Source organism: Hippoglossus hippoglossus, chromosome 8 (genome assembly GCF_009819705.1).
Source record: "Hippoglossus hippoglossus isolate fHipHip1 chromosome 8, fHipHip1.pri, whole genome shotgun sequence".
NCBI classification, from domain to species: Eukaryota; Metazoa; Chordata; class Actinopteri; order Pleuronectiformes; family Pleuronectidae; genus Hippoglossus; species Hippoglossus hippoglossus.
This window is the reverse complement of record NC_047158.1, coordinates 10,010,724-10,026,814: the sequence shown is the minus strand read 5'-3', so window position 1 is coordinate 10,026,814 and position 16,091 is coordinate 10,010,724. Positions and strand designations below refer to the sequence as shown.

The 16,091-nt window shown below is 39.8% G+C and overlaps 1 protein-coding gene across 2 annotated transcripts in view; it reads left to right on the top strand.

Moving 5' to 3' along the window:
* Window positions 1-16,091, top strand: part of asic2 (acid-sensing (proton-gated) ion channel 2) — a 358,547-nt gene that overhangs the window by 227,292 nt on the left and 115,164 nt on the right. The gene's annotated exons all lie outside the window — the stretch shown is intronic.

The following is a 16,091-nucleotide window of genomic DNA, read 5'->3' as shown; positions in this document are numbered from 1 at the left end:
TTTTATTTCTGTCAAAGGCACTTTCGATATTCAAGTGCTGCAGTGGCACCACAGATGCTTTACAGTAGCAGTTTCTATCCTACTGTACCACCATGTGTTTCAGAAACAATGATCCTCGCAGGGAAAGCTGAGTGGAGCTGTTTGAAGCAGAGAAGTGGAGCACATTTCAAGCATGGCAGTCTTCCTCAGGCGGTGCCCAATGAGGACTCTCCAAAACAGTATTGGTTTTGTTGTTGTGGTTGATGTTGTTGTGTGCATGACCCACGTTTTTCAGACTTCTCTGAAGAGCTAAAGGTGAAGTATACGAGTTCACCGCTTCAGTACATTTCATTACATATTTGTCCAAAAATCAATCCCAAAGACATAGACGCTTACATTTTGCCACATATATCTTTTCAAGTTGTTTTGGGATTTTTGCTCGATTCGGGCCTGTAATTATTGCAAATATGATATTTCAGATGAGTAGAGAGTCTAATAGAACAATAGAATAATAGCTTTAAATGTTATACTGCAGATGGAGCTGTGTTTTTACAGCAACTCTGCTTTCTCAATTTTTCCTCTGTCTCCCACTCTCCCGCTAAATCACTGTTTCCCTTTGACTGGCACATGAATACTACATGACTGCATGTCATGCTTTTCACTGTGAGCTTAAAAAAAAGCATTTATGTGTCCTGTTTCTAAGAAAATGTCTTTTTCACATTCAAATCCTTTCATCGCAACTATTCTCTGATTCTTTCTTCTTTGCAGGCATGCTGTTTTAAAATCAAAGCCCACAAATGGTTGTTTGCTTTAATTATAAGAGGAAATCTGTAATGCTTCTAATTGCAGAATCAAAGTCTGCACTCGGACACAAAAGTGAATAGAATTGTGAAAGACTGGGCACCAGCAGGACCTCATTGTGTAACTGACAGATTTTTTAAAATATTTTATTTATGAAGAAGTGTTTGCAGGGGAGCAGCAGTTTTTCTGAACTTTTTTACAATGTGTATTGTAAGCCAGGAATAACAGATTGCGGGAGCATATGGTTCAGTCTTCTGGTGACGCTTTAGTAAATTCTACACCGCCTGCACAATGCAAGCGTGACGGCAACATGTGAAACCTCCTGTCAGCATCTAGATAGTTCCCGCTCCATGATGATAAAAACTTTAATATTTTTCAACACACAATCAAAATGTGAAAATATTCAACTAATGTGTAAACCTTCCTGTTTTCAGAGGCAGATACTTTTTTTTCCCTCATTTATTTTACAGCTGTATAAACGTTTTCTTTGCAGATTAATATTTTACATAAGTATACATATACATTGCTCAAATTGCTCCACAGGCAATTACAAAGTTCAAATTTGCACAGTCCCAACATTAAATGCAAATTATGCAGCACAGCATCATTAAAAGCAAACCAGTTGTATTATTTAAATATCAGCACAACAGTAGAATTGCATATTCCGTACTTTCTTTATTGATACTTAAAGTACACTTTGCAGATCTCTTTCAAAGTTACAGGCCCAGTTCTACAGGAGGGGGACATATATGATCACATATATTTCACAACTGATTATTTTATAAATTGCAAACACACATTTGACTTTGATTATTTTTTTCAAGCAACATTGAAGACGTACTGTTGCTTACGAATGTAGCGATTGTATGATTCAATTTAAAGCAGCTGTAGATATGTATAAAGTAGGTGATGATCAATTTTTCATGGACGATCAATTTTTCATGGACAATGATCTTCTGGTGCACCCCCACTGAAGTCATTTTTTTGTGACCAGTCCTGTGTGGGTAAACGTATGAAAGCAGAACTATTACTTGCAATTTAATATGTATAGCATTATATATATTCTGGAGTTTTGTTTTTCTCTTTGGACCTGTGTGGGTTTTCTGTGTGGGTACTCCAGCTTCCTACCGTCCTTCACAGTCTGAAGACATGCAGGTTAGGTTGACTGGAGGCTCTAAATTGTCCGTAGGTGTGACTGTGATTGGTAGTTTGTCTCTTATATGTCGGCCCCGTGACAGACTGGCGACCTTTTAGTTATATTAAGGAACCCGGTAGTAATTTTTACCCTGAAAGTTTAATTAAATGCCTGAGAGATTATGAAGATGACTTTGCAAATGAGGTGGTGCTGTGTGGATAATTCCAGAAGCCTTGACATAAATGCTACCTGGAAGCTCTTTGACTTTTGTTGATCAGTTTATATAAGGCAGCATTTCACTCTGCCCTTTGAGTTACTCCCAGCAAATTTCCACTTTAATTGCTCAACCCCCATTGCGAGTGTTAGTGCTTTGAAATACTTAATCAGTCTTTTCAATCACGTTCTTCTGAGTCCTCAGCTTTATGTTGATCATACAGATGTGTATAAATTCAGTTTTAAACTCCTCACAGTGTGTGAGACATGTCTGGTGTTATAATAGATATATACTGTACATGCAACCCTGAAACATTTTCACCTCATAATACTTTTCCTTTCCTCCTTGTGAGGATAATTTTCAAAAGGTAGAGCACACAACACACCACCCACACTGCCAGACTCTCCTTTCCCTCTTCCACACGTAACCACAGATTACATTCTCTCAATCATTTGAGTTCCCCCTTGGGGGTGACTTGTACACCAGCTCTGATTTCTTCCCTTTTTATTAAAAAAAAAGATGATTAAATGCAGATTCTCAGCTCCTCTGCCTGTTATGATGAGATCAAAGCAGCTGGACCGCTGCTTGTGAAAGTAATTCAGCATTCTGTGTGGTACACTCTTCGAAAAACGAGGCTACCTCGCTTTGATGACTAAACCATTTATCCCCCACTATTAATCTCACAGTATTGACTTGAAATGCAAGAAAAGTATGGTTACATTTGCCCTGTCAGCAGCTGTGTGTGTATGTGTGTGATCGAGACACAAAGAGACCCTGCCTTACACTTGCATATCGTTTGAACCATTAATTCTGCATGATGTCACTTTTCTACTGACGCGTCTCCTTCTGAGGACCTTGTTTTCTCCTTGGGGGGAAGGTTTGATGATAAAACATGTTTTGCTGGGCACTTAACAGACTTTTTTCAGATTTTAATTTCCTCACCTTACATCAGCTCCACTTACAACACTCTAGAACCGTCTGGCCTTGCACATAATCCTTTTTGTACAATACCAGGTAAAAACTTGAACTCAGTCCAGGTCGACTCTGTCACTTCTGGAGATATACGTCTTCAAATCAGCGCTACTTTTACCCAATTTTTTAATTAACTGAATACATGTAACCCAAAATGAAGAAATCCCCTTGTCCTCTTCTCATTCACTGGTTCTCCATTAAACCTGTAATGTTTATAATGGACACTGAAATACTCCCAGGATTGAGGGGATTAGTTTTCTCTGTAGAGCAATAATTAGCTTTGACCCTACTGTATGTGAGCGTCCTCATGCAATGGAAACATAATTACTGCTGATAATTAGAGTTGAATATCTCACACCTGTCTCTTTAATATGCAAAGCAACATGGACATAAATTAATATCAGTGAAGCTCACTTTCATGGGACACCTGCAGTTTTGTCCTGATTAGATGAATCGCACTAAGATGAGTTAACATTCAGTTGAATAGATGATGCCACACCGGTTAAATGTTCATTCAGCTTTGTGGAGGATGCTCTAAATATATCCCTGGCTGGTTTGTCACACTGACAAAGATCAGACATATAACTCCACTAAGAAAATACCTTTATTTGAGAAAATGAGGCAGATCAAATAGACTAATTGGTAAGTGTGAAATACAATTATTACCGTTGACCGAAGCTTCATTCTTTGGCAGAATACATTTTCGAACATTTTCACTATATACGCTCACCTGTGTTGAAACACATCAGGGACACACACATGAAGACCAACAATTTAAGGATGTACAACAAGATGCCGCGCATTACCTCTGCTAAGTAATGGACGGTGGGGAGCCATTATTTTATGTAATGAAACATTTCAGTCTATTAGCAACAAGAGAGTTTAACTATTAACCAGTGCACAGCATATTGCATTACGATGGTTGCTATGGTTACGTACAGTATTATACAAACCAGCCATGATTTATATCAATTAAGTACACTAGGTATTGCATTGGAAGTGTGTTGCAGGTGTTCTGATGTGCTTATATAAAGTGTGCACACACACATGCACACACACACACACACACACACACACTGGGTAAGTGGGTAACAATGTAATTTGTCTTTTGTACGAGCATGAGGACTCAGATGCTTGCAACGCAATACACATTGCTGCCAATGGTTTTCTGCTATTTCACTGAACTACAGGTGGCAGTAATGCTCCAAGAAATGCAGTAGTGTGGCGACAAAGGCAGGAGAGAAGAAGATGGCAAGCTAGTAAACATTAATGAAATACATAATTTAACTAGAATGGCATTCAGTAGAGCGCATACGTCCACCAAGGACCCAACAGTCCCTCAATCAGCATTCAATCAATCAGCATCAAATAGAACACTATGCTGAAAAACCAACCAACCAGCAGAGGGGGGAAAAACATAACCTCTTTGGTTTCTTAAAAGGGAAGATAATACATTCAACATGTTTGTAAGGCCTCAAGGATGCACACTAAACATTTTATTTGTTATACATTCAAGAAAAATACTGCAATAACAGTACTGATATCTAGACCCCACAGTATATGAGCACGAAATTAGCTTCAGTTCAACAGCCCATGATGCTTGCAGCAGGTGTTAATATCATCAGATGCAGGGTTTCTGCTACATTCATTTTGCAGCGGTGGCCTGCCCCTGAAATGTACTTATTCTGTTTGATTCGCTTTAGATTGTATGAGGCATGCATTTGAACACAATGAAAAAAACCCTGCTGTGGGCACACTGTTTACCTGCCACACACAACACGAGGCACGCAGAGCCAGGACTTTGGGGTTAAGGTGCTTAATAATAGCTAAATAAATGCTATTGTCAGTTTGAGTCCACAGTACTTCCGTGGACGGGTCCTTTTGAAATCAGGAAATGAGCTCAGTTTACCATTTGAAAAATGAACAAGGGAAACTGTTGGCTCTCATCTTTCTGTGGGTGTTTGCATTGAAATGGAACAGCAAGCTCCCCTTTTGTATGTTCCACCCTCTATAAAAGATCACTGCACTCCTTCTGTCACATGTCAGCATTGATAATAGATCCCTGTGGTGAGGCTTGAAAAAAAATCAAATGAGTCTGTGATGTGACGTGCAGATTTGAGGCCGAACCCATCAGACTCTGTAAGCTCCACATATGCAGTAGAATCACCTGCTCTGAGCCCATTCTTTGATAACGACGGGCGCTAATGAGGCTGACAGTGGAGGCTAACAAAAGTCCAGTCAATGAGGACCAGTGTGTGTGTTGGTGGCTGTCAGACCCACACATTAAAGCTCCCTTTTAGACAATGGCTTACCAACATTAGCAGGTCCCACCTCTCTGCCAAAGGTACAGGCAGTGTGCGTTGTCTCAAGAGATGAAAGGTGACATCCGACCTGAAAAGGAAAACATGATCTAAGATGGATGTTGTTCCTCTGAGGGGAGCGGGGTTCTGAGTCAGACTACAGTAACACCGCTAGTGAAGACAGGCGTCAGACGATCAGAGAGGAGATTTCTGCGTCTGTCCTCACAGGAAGGACACGACTGCACTCAGAAAAGTTGCAATGAAGGAGAACATTTTTGTGCTTCTATTTTTTTATATATTGTGGCCATTATAAAAGGTCGCGGGAGTCAGACCATCAAATTCCTGAGCTTTCAAATATGTGGCCTTTAGAGATCATTAAAAATATGAGGATGGAGTGTGAACTACAGAGAATGCAGCGGGTTTAAAACCATGCGGCTCCAAGGTGGTTATTCTGTCACTTAAATATTTTCTCCCAGACTCGCATTCAAACTCAGTGGGAGTATTTAACATTTTCAGTTCGTCAGACTTGGGTGCAGATTTACTATGACAATTCTACGGCATATTATGTGTTATTTCTGGCAGGCAGTTGAACCATTGTATGCCAACTGAATTGAAATGAAAGTACTGAAGATAGTGTGCCTGGAAGTTTTTGAGGACACATATCATCTTCTGGGACATGCACAAACAAAATTACAGCAAGTCAAGTTAGGTGGATATATATTATTTTAAAAAAAATACAGTAAGCATACAGTATATTTATCTCTTTGAAATATTTTTGTTTCTTTCTCGCTGTGATTATTTTGTGGTGCACTAGTGCACTTTCTCCCTCTGACAAGAAGATTATAATAAAAACTAAATAAAGATTGTATTCGGGAATTTTATAAACAAAGTCATTGAAGTTACTTGGGTGTTGTTTATGGATAAACCTTATTTTAATCTAGGAGCAAAAGAGACCTGGAGATTTGAGCTGCTTAAAAGACTCAAAAACAGAAAGCAAAAACAAAAAGAGAGGAGCCATCTGGAGTAACGCATCTCGTCTTCTGTGATGTATGAAGAACAGTGTAGTGCTTTAGCCTCTCTCTTCTCTGAGCAGCATGGCGTATTATTGAAGCAGACATCTCGGCACAACACTGCTGTTTGCAGTAGGTGAGAGAAGCTTTTGTTGCTGTGAATTTGCTCTTATGAATACTAAATCACTGTGGGTGGAAACAGGCAAAAACCAATCAGGCTGAACACAGATAGTTAGATTACAACATATCCACACAAAGGTCCACATGCAGTCCATCTTACAGCATGAAGGAGTTGGTTTTTACCTTAATTTAAGTAGGAATATGTATTTAAATCACTAGAGAACATTATCTGCTGTGTGCAGAAGTAATGCATTGGTATATTACTTGTAAATTCGGGTTTCAGTTATTGGCACAAAGGTAATTGATGCTTGAGAGAGTATTTTTTTTCCTTTCCTTTTATTTTATTGGTGCAGCCAATCCTGGGGCCCCTGAGGTGTGAGCTAGAGAACAGAAACAACCATACAGAGAAATTTATGGAGCCGTTAAGTGGCATTTTGTTTTGTGGGCTTTGCTGTAATCACTGTCACTGCAGACTTCGGAAAATGGTTTTGTGTCTGCGAGTTTGGTTGAGGCCCCTTTAGGGTACAAGCACTGCACTTCAGCCTACCGTGGCCCCAGCAAGCTGCAAAAACAGTGCAACAGTACTCTTCAAACCTGACTTCATTATCACTTGCACATGTACTGGCGTCTTGTGCATTGTCAGGTAAAGTAAATCGTCTGCGTGGGAGCTAGAAAGGCAATTATGGAGCGCCTACCTCCACTAAGACAAAACAGTAACCTCCTTGGTGGAGGTAACAAAACAAAGGGCACTTAGATCCTGCTCAAAGGTCCAATCATGACATGTTAAAGAAAGAGAAAACAAATCCCTGGATCCAGCCCTTTTCTCTGGGGCCGCTCCACAAACCAATGGGTCCTTCCTTTGCCCAAACCTCACCTTTCCACCAAGTTTCAATAAAATCGGTGAGGTTGTTTTTGTGATATCCTGCTAACAGGCAGACATTCAGCAATGAGAACATCATCCCCTTGGCGGAGGTAAAATACAGATAGAAACTTAAAATCTGTATTTGGCAGTTTTTGTTCCAAAATGTGTGAAATGGCATAATTTGTCTTAAATATCCTTTGAAGGGATTTTCTTAGTTTTTTATTTATTACATGTGGACAGTTGGACAAAAATGAAAGGGCCTAAATGTGTTTGGAGCTTCCCGGTCTTTGGTCGTTTTGTTTTATGTTGTGCCATCTCCAGGAGCGACGCTAAGGATTCTAGGCCACCTAAAAAATATGGCTGGGCCTCCCGCCTCTGCACATCTGGTCTAACACATCCACAGCTTGCATGTCTGAGCAGTGTAATTTAGCTCCCCTGAAATTACCCCCCCCCTAATCTCCTCTCATTTCTTATCTAAAGAGTTTACAGTCCACTGAGCACATTTTTAATGTGGAGTCGCTTTCAAGGTCATTTATTCATGAGCTTGCCTCCTGATAAGTCAGCATTAACCGTGGCCAAGCCTGGCAGTCACTGTAAACAATAAGTGTGGATTAAATGATTATAGCAATCAATTCTCTGGGCCATCTATTATGCTCCTGTAGGGCTTCTTAGACCTAATGCTACTTTATATGGGCCAGCTCTGAACAATAATGTTATTAAGAATGAGAGGGAAACAACGTAGTAAATCAATATTTACTATAGATAAACACAAAGTCATCATCAAAGTTGGGAGAGACTGTTTTTTTTTTTTCTTAAAGGAAAAAAAAAACTTTACAATGTAAACATTTGTGGAGCCGATGGAGGCGAAGAATCTTTAATCTGTGTATGAATGAATCATCACCAGCTTGTGTTTTCGGGTGATGTTTGGGTTTTTGGTTTCAGAGTATCTGTGCATCTGGTGTGCATCCTCTGCTGTTTTATCTTATGACAGAATGAAATATAGACGACATTAAGTGACAGCAAACAGCAACAAGAAACTGTCTCATTCATTCTGCAAAGAACTATTTGACTGACAAAGGTCTTTGAAGCATGATTTTATTTAGAAAGCAACATTCGTCATCCATTCAAAATACACGCACCAATGCTTCCAAACAGGCAATTTCGCTCACATCATAGTTTAAACTTCCCAATGCTATTCTCCTAGTACACAACCTCATCACCACCACATTAGCTGAGAAATCCGGCTGCTAACCTGCAGAGCAGTTTGTCATTTGCACCCTGCGTCAAAGCGAATTGCAGCTGCTGCCTCCGAACCCCATGCCTGCGCTGCGTTGTTTAGATGCTGATGAGGCGTCTTTGCTCTTCCAGGCCATGTTGTGTCGGAGCGATGTTTTCAGATGGCAGCGTGTTGCCTGCCTGTTAAATATTATTCCAAAGATTTGTATTGGTTAGATGAAGCTGATGGACCTGCTGTACTGTGTATTCAGCAGTGTTGATATAGTTATTCATATGAAACTCGGAGGTATATCCCCCTTCAGAGGTAATTATTTCATCATCACTCTCTCCAGCAGCAGCACGGCCCAGCTACTTCATAATCACTGTATAAAGGAGTTAGAATGCTATTTATCACATGAATGCATTGACTGTAACAGTCTTCTACATTGTTTGTGACAGTCTGTCATGCTTGTAGTTTAATAATCAGACCAATAACAGTAAACAAAGAATAAACTAATATGCATAGTGGAGATTGGAGTAATACATTGATTGATTACTCATCTGACATACATGATAAATCTCTTTTTACTCTTCTTATTAGATATTTTTGAGCAAGCACATGCACATGGAAAAAGCCACGCAGTGTCAAATCATGGGACGTTTGTTGCCTTATTTTTGCTTCACTGACAAGTTTAGCTCTGAAAGTGTGAGGAGTAGGAGGTAGAGAGACCAGTTACACCCACAGGGTTCTTTAACAGCTTGTTTACCACATTTTGTTGCCACGGAGGAAATCAGTTTCTGACAAGTGCCAATGAGTCGAACGTTTCCTCCCCATGTCTCCCTGCACAGACACACCAGGGTCGGAACAGTCTGCCAAGTAGCTGAGAGCTGCTGGCGTCACAGAAAATCTCAAAAAGACACAAACAGTCCAGATGTACAGTCTATGCGAAGTGATGAATTTAGGGTAGTAGACGTGTGATTGGGGAATTCATATTTTAAGCTTTAGCTGGAGTAGTAGTGAAATTATATGTTGGTTCATCTAAGTGTTAGAAGGGTCATCTTTTAGTGCCAAACACTGGAATTGTGGCCTGTCCTAACCTAAACTAAATTTGAGACTGTTCTTTAAAAGAACATCAGCCCCAAGGTCGTCAGTGGAAACAGCTTATTAGCTTATTATGATCCATATTTATGTTTTATTGAAAGATGGCTTAATTGTTTCTGTTACCAATATTATACAGCACCTTTAACTGTGTTTATTATGGTAACCGTGACGATAAAGGTTGGTGTGTCTGCCATTTAAGAGCTATAGTAGGAGATGCCCCTACAAACAACACATATGGTTGGAAAGCTTTAATATTTATACCTGTGTAACAAAGATAATACGTTGTGTGACAAGACACTTCAGGTAAATATGGTAAAAAATTCTATTCCAAAATATGATCATGAAACTTCCCCAGTTGTTTACTAACATTAACACAATCATAACAATACAGGTTTTCTGAAATATTACATTTCGATTTCCAAACAAGGCTTTACCTCCATGAAGGTTCTCATGAAATCCACAAACTTGCCTAATTTTCCAGAACAGACATCAGAGCATTGAATGAAGCCAGTTTCAAAATGTTTGTTTAATTTTGTTGACACATTAGAGCCAGAGATTTTCACCGAGGGGGTTTTGGATATATCTTTTTTATCACTCCATGAATCAGAAAAAACTGTCAACAGCCATAAAAAAATAAATCCATTTTTGTTTCTGCAGGGTTTGGTCTGTGTAACTGCTGCTGAAGTTGAGGTTTCTGCCTGAGTATCTGAATATAACCTTTAAATATATGTATTTTATCCAATGATACTTCATGTTTTGTTGCAAATCCTCCATTGCACTAAAGTTGCTGATACAAAGAAAAGGGCACGTTTGAATCCAACAAGACATGGTGCAGTGTACTTTAGTGTATATTGGACCCTTTCTTTCCAGTATTCTGAAATAAGACGTTAATGGAAGCAAAAAAAAAAAAATATCTGAAACTGACCAGTTCATGAAAAACAATGTTTTTGCCTGACGTGTCTCACCTTCACTCAGCACTGACCTTTTACACTGACACTGGCGACTCTTGCTGAGCTCTGTTGACAGTTACCTGGAGCCTCTTGTGCAGCTCAGGTTCTTTTTATTTTTTCACGTTTCTACCTGCAGCCTCCACATGTCTATGATATTTGATAAGGACATCATCAGCATCACCATTTCCTTCATATTCCACCTACACTCAGCCTGCCTATAAGTTTACAGTGGGATTGAGACATCTTAGTTAATCGTGCACCAATCTGAGATGATTCTAATGACGTACACAATATACATCACAAACCATTTGGTTAAAAAGGTCAGTGGAAATGAGACGGAAATTAACAGACGGTAGACATTTCTTTTCCTTCAAAGCTATACTGTCTTATGTCTTTTCTATTTTCACAAATGTACAGTTTCCATTTAAAGCAGGTAACCTTCAACAAATCCCATTACTGAGATATCCTGTGACAACATGTGTGACCTTTACGATCTAAACTCGATCTGCTGTATGTGTGACAGTTAAGGCAACACGTGAGGGACAGCTGGGAAAAGGGCTTGGTGCCTTTTCTGTGTAGATTAAGGGATGTGACACCTGCATGTTCGTCTGAGACGATCTCTGTACTGAGGACACAATGGCCAGTGTTTACACACTGCCATGCATCCTTTTTTTGCAAGATATTTGTGTAAACAGAACATGTTGTTTTTTTAAAGGAATTTTTATCATTGCACCCCTCTATTTTTAGTATTTATTTATTTTATTAATTAGATTGTGTCTCTGTCTTATTTGTGTGTCTTTGTGTGAGATATGGGATGCTTGAAATTTCCCCATGGGAATGAATGTCTTCTTGTAACTTCGAGAGCAGTAAATTCAAAATGTGAATTCAAGTGTGTCAACAGAAACTTGATTTTCTCCTGCTATCAAGACATAGATGATGTTGAAATGGCACCATGGGCTCTGTAAGGATAATGGCTAAAGCTCTCACTGTGGTAATGACATGATTAACTACAGTTCCGTCCCTATAAATGTCTATAAGTGGTCACACTGGAGCAGGCGTCTTTACTTAGCCCAAGCAACAGGACCACTGCCACTTGCGTAAGCCAGTGACTGGATATAAAAAGATGGACAATCCATATCCACCTCCTGCCAGTGTACAAAGATAAAGCCAAAATACTCTGAATACAGCTGCTGCCATTTTGCACTAGTGATCATGGAGTGTAGCTCTGATTTCAAGGTCTTGTTAATATACAAGCTTAACTAATCATGAGTTATTTTCAGCTATCTACCATGATGTCACTACTTCTTTTTTTTTTTTGTTCCTTTTGGTTTTCTCTCCTTTGTCTCCTGTTGGGTGAGGCTGAAAAGCACTCACCTGACCTGGCTCCTGAATAAAGCTCTTTAGATTCTAGGTTAAGGCGTCAATTCTAACTTTTCTTCTTCTTAAGCCTCCCACTTGGAGCAGAGTGTCCCTCAGGTATCGTGCTGAGGTCAAAAGGTAAAATGGTTGAGCATTTCTTCATTGGCTGTTCGGGTTATGTGGACCAGTTTACCAGCTGGAACAACTTTTAAGTAAGCAAGCAAAATGTGTTTGCCAGGGACCAGTCTTTTTTTATCTTTTAGAGAAACAGGTGGTGTAGGGCTCTGTCTTAATGCTCTGGTGCAACTACATCCTTTTGCAGTACGTATGTGCCATTTAACACATTTTTGTTTCTGTCACTCGCATCCTTTTTTTGACTTAGGAAGGAAAACCTCATAGTTTGTGCTTGTCTCTCTTCCAAGAGTGACTGCAGCACTTTGGAGAGAAGATGGTCGCCTTTCAAATCACGCCTGTCTGATTTTAAACTCACCTGCCTGTTCAAACAACTTTGTTGGTAGCATGAGAGTAACGACCCCTTCCCTCAACTCAACTTTCACAGGAATCAGTATCTGCCACGCAGGAGAGGTGTGGGGCAGAAAGTCACATCTTTTGGAATTGACTAAAAATGGGTTTTGTAGCAAGACACCTGGGCGTGAAGTCGTGTTGCCTGAGCTTGTTTTGGAACTTGATTGGAAATCACTTTTTTGTGAACGTCTGTAGTTTTGACTCTGTCGGGGGCTTTTTATTCCTCTCTGCACCATGTGTCCTTATTTGTTCATCTATGTGTTGTTTGACATTGGCATTGTAGATTTCTCATTGTGCATTAAAAAATGTTCTCATTTTGCTGCCAAATAGGATCTTAAACCTGACCATAGATGTGTCACATATGATCCTGCAGACCAAAGGACGTGATGCTTGATGGGCTTTCAAATAAAATGCAAATGGAAAATCTGTTCCAGTCAGTTCGAGCCAGAAGAATAAGTTGAGCTCATCTTTAATTCATGGGAGCGCTTACAGTGCTGTGCCAGGGCAATCTTCTTCATGCACCCCGCCAAAAGCGGATTCCCAGAAGGGTCAACATTTCCCTGGGGAAACAGCTGGACACAGGCCTCCCACTGGATGTTTTCCACAGTTCTCATCCTGTTCTCCTTCTTCCTTCTCGCCGAGAAACATCCACTTGGAGTGTGAGGGGATTTAATGATGTGTGTGATCACTGCAGCCCAGTCAAGAGATTAGGAAGCTGCAGGAACCTTTAGTGCGGATCATCACACAGGTGTTTTGAGGGGATACATACTGTATTTAAGCCAAACACGGGAAATACCTACGTTTCCGTTTGTACTTCAGAGATGGAAGCTGGTTGGAGTTTGAGTAGAAATTAAATTCTGTTTATTTTAGTGCTATCTGGAAGGAAGAAATGTTGACTTGCCTCCCTGTCTGACTTTAAATCACGTCACCAGGACTTTATTCATTTAATTTTAAAACTATTCCATTAAAGTTTCATTTTTAAGTTTAAGATCAAAGTAGTTGCCATCTTGAAGAATGCAGGCTTGCTGACGGCAGTTCGGTTGATGGCGCTGACAGTGTACAGCAATGATTTCCAACTCCATCTATAGCTGTTCACTTTGATTGAAAACGCTGCTTTTCTTGCAACTTCCTGCTCGTTATTAAGTCGTGGCTTGGAAAGAGGGAAAGACATTATTTCTTTGCTGAAAATTGGAACAACATTGGATGGTGGCTATCATTATAATTGAGTGGGATTCCTGTGTTGCCCTAATCACATTGGGCTGATAATGACTGGGATAATTTAGGGATTTGTATTAACCTTGTTAATGTTGTTACTGGTTTTAAGCCTGTCTGCTTCATCTGTAAAAGATAAGGAAATGTCAGCACTAACTTTTCTAAATGGGTCAGTGACAAATTGAGAGTGAGAAAATCAAAAATGTTTAAAAAACTTTTCTAAAAGCATGCATCCGGTTTGTTAAAAAGTGTATTCTGTATGTATGTTGATTTAGTGTAATTTTAATTTAATTTAACATTTAAAAAAGTTAAGACAGAAAGTTATTGAAAATGTCAAGTGGTTTAACCACAAAAGAATAGGAAATCTTAAATATTATATAGTGTGCTCCGAAAATCTATTAATTCATTATTTATATCTGTATCTATATGAGCACCTCTGTAAGCACATGGCCTTGGTGTAAAGATTTCAAACACAGTTTTTGAAATAAATACTTACTTGACGATTATGATGAATATTCAATGTTCTCTTGGGGCCATTTGACATGTAACCAACCCACAACTGACCTTACCATAAAAACATCAGTTTTGCAAGAGTTACTTCAAATGTCCTGTCACATGGTCTTCTTGCACAAAACTTTATATGGCTCTTTAAATGGTGGTTACACTCATGTCATTGACCCAAATACAGAATGTTTACTGTAATCTGGAGTCACTTGGTTATTTTTTTTTGTGTGTATATATATATACACACACACAAGTATAAAGTCATCAAACCTGAATGGAACATAGACTTGTAAGCCAAAGTGTCTCAATCTCCCCCTAGTGGTTGGCTGCAGTTTAGGTCATAAACTCTGCCTCCTCCTGGTTTTTGTCAATTTAGTTAATTCTTATCACACTTGACAGCTGCGTCTGACTCGCGATTGGTGGAGCACGTACATATGTGCAACCTCAATGCCGCAGCTCCATCCCCCAATTGCTACTCCCAATTGAGGTCATCGGTGCAGGATGGCAGTGTTCATATCCGGTTTATTTTGGCCTCATTGCTAGATAATTGAAGGAAGTAGAGATGTGTCATCCGTCTTTGTCAACAGTTTCTGAGTTGGAATAAATAGAAGCCCACGAAAAAAGAGACGTCTTCCTTTGAAAGTCAAATCGTGCTCAAATGTAGAATGTCAGTCTTTGCTGTGTGATGTTCAGGGTGCTAGCCCTGTGAAAACTGATCCACATATAATCTGTTTGCTCTATTAAACATTGATCACGCTGGAAGACGACAGAGGAAATGTCTTTCTTTGGATTCCTTGGATAAGCCTCCATTCATTCAGAATATTTTCTTCCTCAGACACTTATCACTCTTGAGTTTTTTTATTCAGACACTTAATTTGTGTAAGCCCCTGTTGAAGTAGTGATTAAATGTCTTTGTGTTACCTTGCACTCCTGTTGCTCTATTGCAGACTGCAGCTAACTGAAGGATTTTGAGATCATCAATATTTATTGATGATCGTGAATATTCTGAAATGTATAAATTCCCCCATGTGATCAAAACGAATAAAGGGCTCATTGACGTAACCCTGAGATTTCAAGATGTCAGACACTCAGGTTACATCTGCCGGACATTATTCCCGTTGGAGCCTTTTCTGTAAATCCAGGTCGTGTTTTGCTCAATGAGGTGACAGCTCATTATGAATTAACTTATTGCGGGGGCCTTAAAACACACATGACAGAGCACAGTTAAAATTCCCATTGTTACATTTCAACAGCAGCTTTATGTCTGCCCTCTGTTCTCTCACTTGCTTCACCTCAGCACCCTCGTCTGGCCTGGCTCAGGATCAGCTCAGTGTATTGCTCTCTCTCTCCATTCCATCCTCTGACTGAACTCATTTTAAGTTCTCTCGCTTCACAGCACGGCGGACGTCTAATTGTTCCATCTGTCATCTGTCACTCCATGAGCATCGTTTCCACACCTCAAGTCAGAAAGATGTACATTCGATTCAAAGACACCTGTGGCTCACTTTATCCTCCCTTTAGCCGACAGGGAGGTGGGTTCCTTTCTCCTCAGCGACATTAAGAGCTCACATCACCAAACACAACAGAAAGATCTAATTTTACATACCATTACAAAGGTCATTTGTGTTTTTTTACTCACTGTAAAAATGTGTGGCGCTGTTACTTAGCGTGCAGGCGTGAGCTCGTCAAGGTTACACACAGCACATCTGACTAATGGCCCAGCTCTCTGTACATGCTCATGCTAATCACTTCTCTGATTGATTGTGCTGCTCCTAAGCACTAATAGCATCATTAGCTGGAACTGTTGTGGCAGTCTCGGCTCTGAGTTTTC